This window comes from Halyomorpha halys, unplaced genomic scaffold (assembly GCF_000696795.3).
Source record: "Halyomorpha halys isolate HHAL.00 unplaced genomic scaffold, Hhal_1.1 Scaffold328.1, whole genome shotgun sequence".
In the NCBI taxonomy this organism is placed as follows: domain Eukaryota; kingdom Metazoa; phylum Arthropoda; class Insecta; order Hemiptera; family Pentatomidae; genus Halyomorpha; species Halyomorpha halys.
The window spans coordinates 243,761-251,131 of record NW_027112103.1 but is presented as its reverse complement, the minus strand read 5'-3'; the positions used below and the strand labels follow the sequence as shown (position 1 = coordinate 251,131).

The 7,371-nt window shown below is 32.5% G+C and overlaps 1 protein-coding gene across 3 annotated transcripts in view; it reads right to left on the bottom strand.

Annotated features, from left to right (window-relative positions):
• The window catches only part of LOC106681344 (facilitated trehalose transporter Tret1), a 90,329-nt gene that overhangs the window by 27,703 nt on the left and 55,255 nt on the right, over positions 1-7,371 (bottom strand). The window lies entirely within an intron of this gene.

Genomic DNA, 7,371 nt, shown 5'->3' with positions numbered 1-7,371 from the left:
TTTGGATTATTAGTACAAGAAACAAGTAAATATTGCAAATTCCATAATTATTTTACAGCTAACAGACTATGGATCTGGGTAAAATTCACCATAATCTAAGCCATAATTTAATTTTTTTTTTAATCAAAATTATTATTCCGAACATCCCACTCCCAGCAATGTCATCGTGGGGTGGACGTTGCCTCGTCTTCTTTGGAGTGCGGAATGTACTGCGCTGCGCGGGAGTATTTTTCTATGTAGAACAGGCTTTTGATCAAGTCTGGCTCCCGGGACTTACAAACTCCGTAAATTCCTACCTCATACATACTTTCTCATTATCCGTTCATTTCTCACGGATCGATTATTCCAAGTAAACCACAACGGGTCATATTCATCTCTCTATTCTCATTCCGCTGGTGTTCCTCAAGGTAGTATTCTCGGTCCCATCCTCTACACCGTGCATACGGTATCTCAACCAATCCTAACACTATCCTCACCATGCCGATGACACATGTGTGCTCGCAGTTAATAATAACCCTTTAATTGCATCTCAAATACTCCAATCCCATATCACAGCCCTCGAAGAATCGTGTCGTTATTGGAGGATTAAAATAAATCCCAACAAACCCCATCAAATCACCTTTACACTTCGTCGTAAACCTACTAACTACCCTACAGTCTCTTTTAATAATGTTGATTTTACTCCTGTCGAACAGATTCGCTACATTGGACTACATATAAAGAAACGAACGGAATCCGCACACAAGAGTGAAGAGACAGGAAACTGCACGTCGTTTTCGACTTCTACAGCACTTACTGGACGGTCTAAACGGTCAAACGGTCTAAACTTCCAAATCCTTACAAAAGACTGATGTACATGACTGTAATCTGGACATATGGAGTTGAGTTTTGGGGCTCCAATAAACCTTCGAATTCCTCTCGTATCCAATCCTTACAATCCAAAATCCTTCTCAAAATCCTCAATGCTCCTTACTTTGTCACAAATAAAATCATACATAAAGACCTTAATGTTCCCTATGTAACCGATCTAGCCCAAACCAGGTACCATCCCTACCCTTAAAAACTCCCTAAACATCCAAACCCACTAGTTTCTAACCTTGCTTCCTCTTCCATTCCTGAATTTCCTCCGAGGCGCCTGAAAAGAAGATGGCCTCGAGACTTGCTAATGTAAAACTTGCTTAGAGTGCTACCAATGGTTAGTTTCTCTATACGCCTGTATCGCTCCATAATAACATACATCAAATTTACTAAATGTATAATTATGTACAGTTGTAAATTCCAAATAAAGATAATAAAAAAATGGAAATTATAAGGTTTAAGTGGAAATATGATAAATTAAAAATTTAAATTTAAATTCATCATAATAACGTAGTTATTATTCGTTTTGTAATTGAATATGATAAAAAAAATCTCTTGCAAAGTAACAAACTACAGAATATATTTAGTTTAGATCAATAATTGTGATTTTAACATCGATAGCTGCACTGTATTTAACACCGATGAAAAAGAATACACTGTTTATTTCTTGGGGACTTCTCACAATTCCCATAAAAAAATATTTAGTGTTTAATAATCGCATCTCACAACGTTCACTCTCCATCTTCCATAGAGGATAAATTATTCCTTGCTTCTTATTCTGCTTGAGATGAGATATTTGTTTATCATTCATTGTGGAAATACTTACGGAGTGAGCCTTTCAGTGGACAAAGTGGCAACCTATTTCAATAGCTTTTTAAAAAGTACTTTTAATATTTTTTCTTCATTAAGTTTTAAGATTTTTACTATGCAAACGCTTATATGAAGATCCTTTTTTTATTAACGCCATATTTTATAATTAATTTGTGTTTTATTTTAAATAGTGTTTATTTAGTATTAGTGTTTAATTTAATTACATTTATTTTTATTAATATTATTTTAATCGGATTTAGCCATTTGAGAAGAAAAATATGTATTTATAATTGTGTTGTTATAAGTAAGTAATAGAGATAGTTGCTAAGGGTTGATAACCGTTGCTAAGACGTTGCCTAGCAACAGGCCGACCATCTTCGTTTTTAAATTAGTTCCGGCAAGGCCTGCCTTGAGTTCATTTGATGTTATTTATTGAAAATTTTTTAGTATTTCAGTCACCATTACAGTCAGAAACCAAACCGTTTCTGCGTTTGTCATTAATCAGTTCCAGATAATTAGTGGCCATGATAGTATCTAAGCACCCCTGTCTGCGTTTATAACGTGTTAGTTTGGCCATTTTTGAGATAAATGCGTCATGACTGTTAATTGTGATTAATATAATTTATGAATACCATTGTGGTGACTAATTTAATTAAAATTAGATTATTGAATACATTACTGAGCCAGCATAGTCCTGAGCCCACTTTTGAAATAAACACAGCAACTATATCTTCCTTATCCATAGTCCTATACTACTGTTACGATCAGTATCTTCCCCCGACCCATCAGAGTAGATACTGAGATCGTCCTTTCTTCAGGAACGTCTTTTCGCGTCTCTGACCCAGAGGATTCGCGCCACAGAAAAAATACTCGTCACCCAGCACATTGTTTTATATATAGATATTAATTTTGTAGATTAGTTTATTATTTTTCATTATTTATTTATGTTTAAGTATTTAGTAATATTTATATTAACCAAATAAATGTTTATATCCGAACTAGCTAGTTGTTTGTTATTTTTAAGGTATTCCGACAAAAAGACATAGTCAATTTGAGGTGGCTTTAACATCTTTTAACTAGTTATAAAATCAATATAGAAAATACTAAGAATGATTTTGTGTTGTTATCTTGTTAACTTAAAGGTGAACAAATAAATATTTAATAACTATAGCAAAGAATTAATTTATCAAACGGGCGAAACACAATATATACACTGCACATGCGCCCGCACAGTCAAATGTTTGTTAGAACAGATCTTTTATTAACGTGTTTCATGTCATTCTTTAAAATTTCTACAGTATTATATGTTTCACATTATTTTTCCAAGATCTTTAGCTTGTCAATGGTGTATACTAAGTCTATACTAATACTTTTATTTCCGAAAATGTGTTCATATCTGGCGAAAATATTTTTTACTTATCTCCTTGGGTTTATAATCAAATCCTTTCGTAGTTTACATTTATAATTTTTTCATTACTAATAAAAATATGAGAGAATTAATTATTTCAAATAAAAAAAAAATCAAAAGGTACTTTTGATAAAGATTTTAAAAAATCGGCATTTATGACTTTCGTCAACCTCATTCAAATTTTAATGAGGATAAAATCAATTTGATATTAAAGAACATTTAATTGTACATTAATATACTGAGTTTAATCAAAATAGTTAGAGCTGGTTTGAAGAAAATTTAAAAAAATATATAAAAAATCGATTAGATAAAGCCAGTACGGAACGGCGTTTCGTTTAGCTATGCAGTTCACACACTTGCCAATTTGCAAGACTTGTTTCTTTAGACTCAGGGGTCCTCGAAACGTTAAGTTTCATAACCACGATACTTCTTCTAACTATATATTCCATATATATGGTAATGAAAATAATAATTTGACTGGATAAGGTTTTACATATCCTAATGTACAATAATGAAGTAATAAATAATTTATTATTCATAAATTAGAAAAACAACGAATAAAACAGTGCGTACATGGTCATAAAGCAAGAAGAGGACTGTGCCATGTTGAAGGTATCGCTTTCCGATATAGCCCTCACTCACATTTACATAAAGACACCAGTTTTTTTTTTTACATTACTAAGGGACGTGACGGCCGTGCGGGCTGGGGCGCAGGTGCCAGTGCGCTTGGTTCGGAACTTTGTGGGTTCGATTCCCACCTGGGGCAGTTAACATTCATTTTTCGGCAGTCCCGAAGAAAGAATCTTGACCTAGGTTAGTAAGCGGCGACAACTCAGATCGCCGCCAGGGTCTGCCAAAAAGGACCAATAGGCCACTTGCCGGACGTGTTCCCCCACCAAATACCATACCAGTACCTGTACCAGGTCAGTCACTACTCGATTCAAAAATTATAAAGATATTAAAATGAGCTACTCACTTCCACTTATTTTTAATATAAAATGTATATATTGGTCACCTACAAAACATATTGCGATTCGGCTGTTGAAGTTTTTTTTTGTTAATGTTTTTTTATTTTTGTTCATGAATTTTTATTAGCTATTAAACATATACTCATTTATAAGTGAGTAATATTATATGAACCCAACTCTTTTTAACATGTATACAAGAAGAAATCATTACGTGAGGAGAGAGGATTAAATAAAGGTGGAATTCCTCGGTGGAACAGCAGTAACCACAGTAAAGTGAACCCTATACGGTCGGCTGAACTTACCGCCCTGGACTTTACTGTCTTGGCTTTAAGTATTAGCTCTTTTATGGCCCACTTTATTACCTTTAAGTGCTTACGGTCTGAGTTATTGTTAGGTATTGTCTGAGCAGTGTGTGTTAACTTTCAGCTTTTTGTTATTCTTTGCCAAGTTTATTTCTTTTGCAATATTTTTAAGACCGTGCTTTAATAGTTTAATCAGGTCTCTAAATTGAAAAAAAAATATTAACATATTATGGCCTGATAATTTTTCATGTGGTCTAGTGGTCATCTTCGAGTTAAACGACTAAAAAGGCAATCGGTTATAAATTGGAATGTAATGCTATGAACAATTGAGTCTGTGTGGGTGTGAAGTTTAAAATGTAAATATTCCTCCACTTTAGCTCAATCTATAAGTTGAAAAGTTTTTGAAACATGTGGTAAAGTAAATTTTTATTAAGAGAACCAACCGATACATTTACGCCGTACAATTTGCAGAAGACCATATAGTACAAAAGTCGGGAAGGAAAAAAGGTAGTTATCTCACCCCAATTTTTAATTAATTTAATGGAAACTATGTATAATTACTTGTCAAAACTGATGAGTCTGCCAAGTATAGATAGGGGGAATAAAAAATGGCAGGTGTTTTAAAACGTTAATTTTTCATTCGGAGCTCCATATCTTAAAAACCACCAACAACACTAGAAAATCTAAAAGAACATTATTTAAAGATTAAATTAAATTTTCTGAAATATTAGTCCCTATAAAGCTATTTATGTCCAATAGTTCTCGAGATATAGCCTTTTAAAAAGTAACATTTCATGAAAATATACTGAAATATCAGTAGTTAGTTAATTTATTTTGAGAAATTTATATCTCAGGAACTATGTGACGTACAGATTTCTATCAGCCATAAATTTAAAGCTAGTTTAATGTACTATAAATTAGTTTATGAACTTTTCCTTCCTAAAAATAGTAGTTTTCAAGATGTTTGCTAAAATAAATTGATTTATAGTTGTTCGGGTAATAAGTTTGATTTATGAAAAACTTTATTTCAGAAACCATTGGACGTACAGAAGTCTGTCAGCGCTCAAATTAAAGCTAGTTAAATTTACTATAAAATAGTTAATAATTTTTATCTTGTAGTTTTTATGATATTTGACAAAATAAACTCACAAAATGTTAATTTCAAATTGTTCGTGTAAAATGTTGAATTCTTGAAAAAAATATGTCTCCAGAACCTTAAAACACACATATGTCTGCTAACACTCAAAATAAAGGAAATTTAACTTACTATAAAGTAGTTTATAACACTTATCTTTGTAGGGGTATTAGTTTTTATGACATTCAGATGTGAATATAAATTCGACAAATGAAAATTTGTCAGAACAACTATAAATCAATTTATTTTAGCAAATTTCATGAAAACTACTACTCCTACAAAAATAAACGTCATATACTACATTATAGCTCATTAAACTAGCTTTAATTTGAGTGTTAACAGAGATCTGTACGTCATATAGTTCCTGAGATATAGATTTCTCAAAATAAATTTATTGACTTCCGATCTTTCAGTACATTCTGTACAACATTTTAATGAAATAACATTTAAAAAAGCTATATCTCTAGAACTATTGAAGGTAAATAGCTCTATCAGGGCTCATATTGTAGAAAATTTACTCTTCTGGAAATGATGTCCTCTTAGATTTAGTAGTTTTAAAGATATAGAGCTCCAAATGAAAAATTAATATCTGTACCTCGGAGGGATACAACACTATGTGCAGTAGTAATTCACATGCTTCAGAAGGATAAAACACCACATGGTGTTCTATCCCTCTAAATGAAAGTGGACTTGGTGTTGTTTTAAAACATGCTATATCCGGTTCTAACTGGTTTTGGACATAGTGCTCTATTCCTCTAAGAAATATGAGAAAAGCTGATTTTAACTCTGTAATAAAGTCAATATGGAAAAAAATGGACATAGTGTTGTATCCCTCCGAGGTACAGATATATTCTACTATCTTGAAACAGGCACCATTTTTTATTCCCCCTACCTATACTTGGCAGACACATCAATTTAGACTAGTAATTATACCTTGTTTTCAATTAAGTAATCAAAAATTGGGGTGACATAACTGCCCTTTTTTTCCTCTTGGGCTCTTGTACTAATGTGACTACACCAAATGATGAGGAACATTGCAGTTAAAAGATGTGGAACATTCTGGAGGAATAAACAAAATGTGAAAGGAAGGGAGGAAGAAAAAATAAACAGGTCTATCCTTAGACCACTGGGGAGTAACTAGAGCCTAAAAATTGGAAAGAAATTCTTGCAAAGATAACAGAAAAAATATATAAGAGGAAGGAAGATAATTGGAACTTTGATTTCTGTATCGTGGAATAAACGGGTCACTTTAAAAACTAAAGGGGGTGGGGTAGCACAGAGGTAAGGTGCTGTACTACTTACTTCAAGGGCTCTGGTACGAATCCAGCTGTAGCTGTGAGTTAACCCTGTGGGTTAGGAAGCCCTCCTGAGGTTCACTTAGCCCAATAAAGTGTGTACCATTAAATTGGGAAAAATATGGCGGTTGAGCCTGATCTTAATCAAATCACTTCCTTGTTTAACCGTTGTTAAAAAAAAAACGATGTTCGCGTATTTTATATATAAATACTTTTTAATCATGAGAAATATTTGACCGTGGATGGCTTATACGCGGAGAAGATGGTTGGGGGCTGCGGTCAAATTAAAACACAATCAAGTTGAAGTAACTAATTTAATAGTGCCTACGTTTCGGCCAGAATTTCTAGGCTTCATCAGAGCTAGGAACAGAAAAAGATAACAACAAATGAATACAGAATATAAAAAAGGAAATATAAACAGAATGACATAAAGTAAATAATTGTACAGTATGGAATTAATAAAATAAATTGATGAGAGAAGTGGAAAATAAAATGTATACATAGGTAATTGAATAAGTAGATAAAATAATTAAAGAAATAAAATAAAAATGAAGTTATATAATGCAAAGAAATATGAATATATTAGTTTATTAAT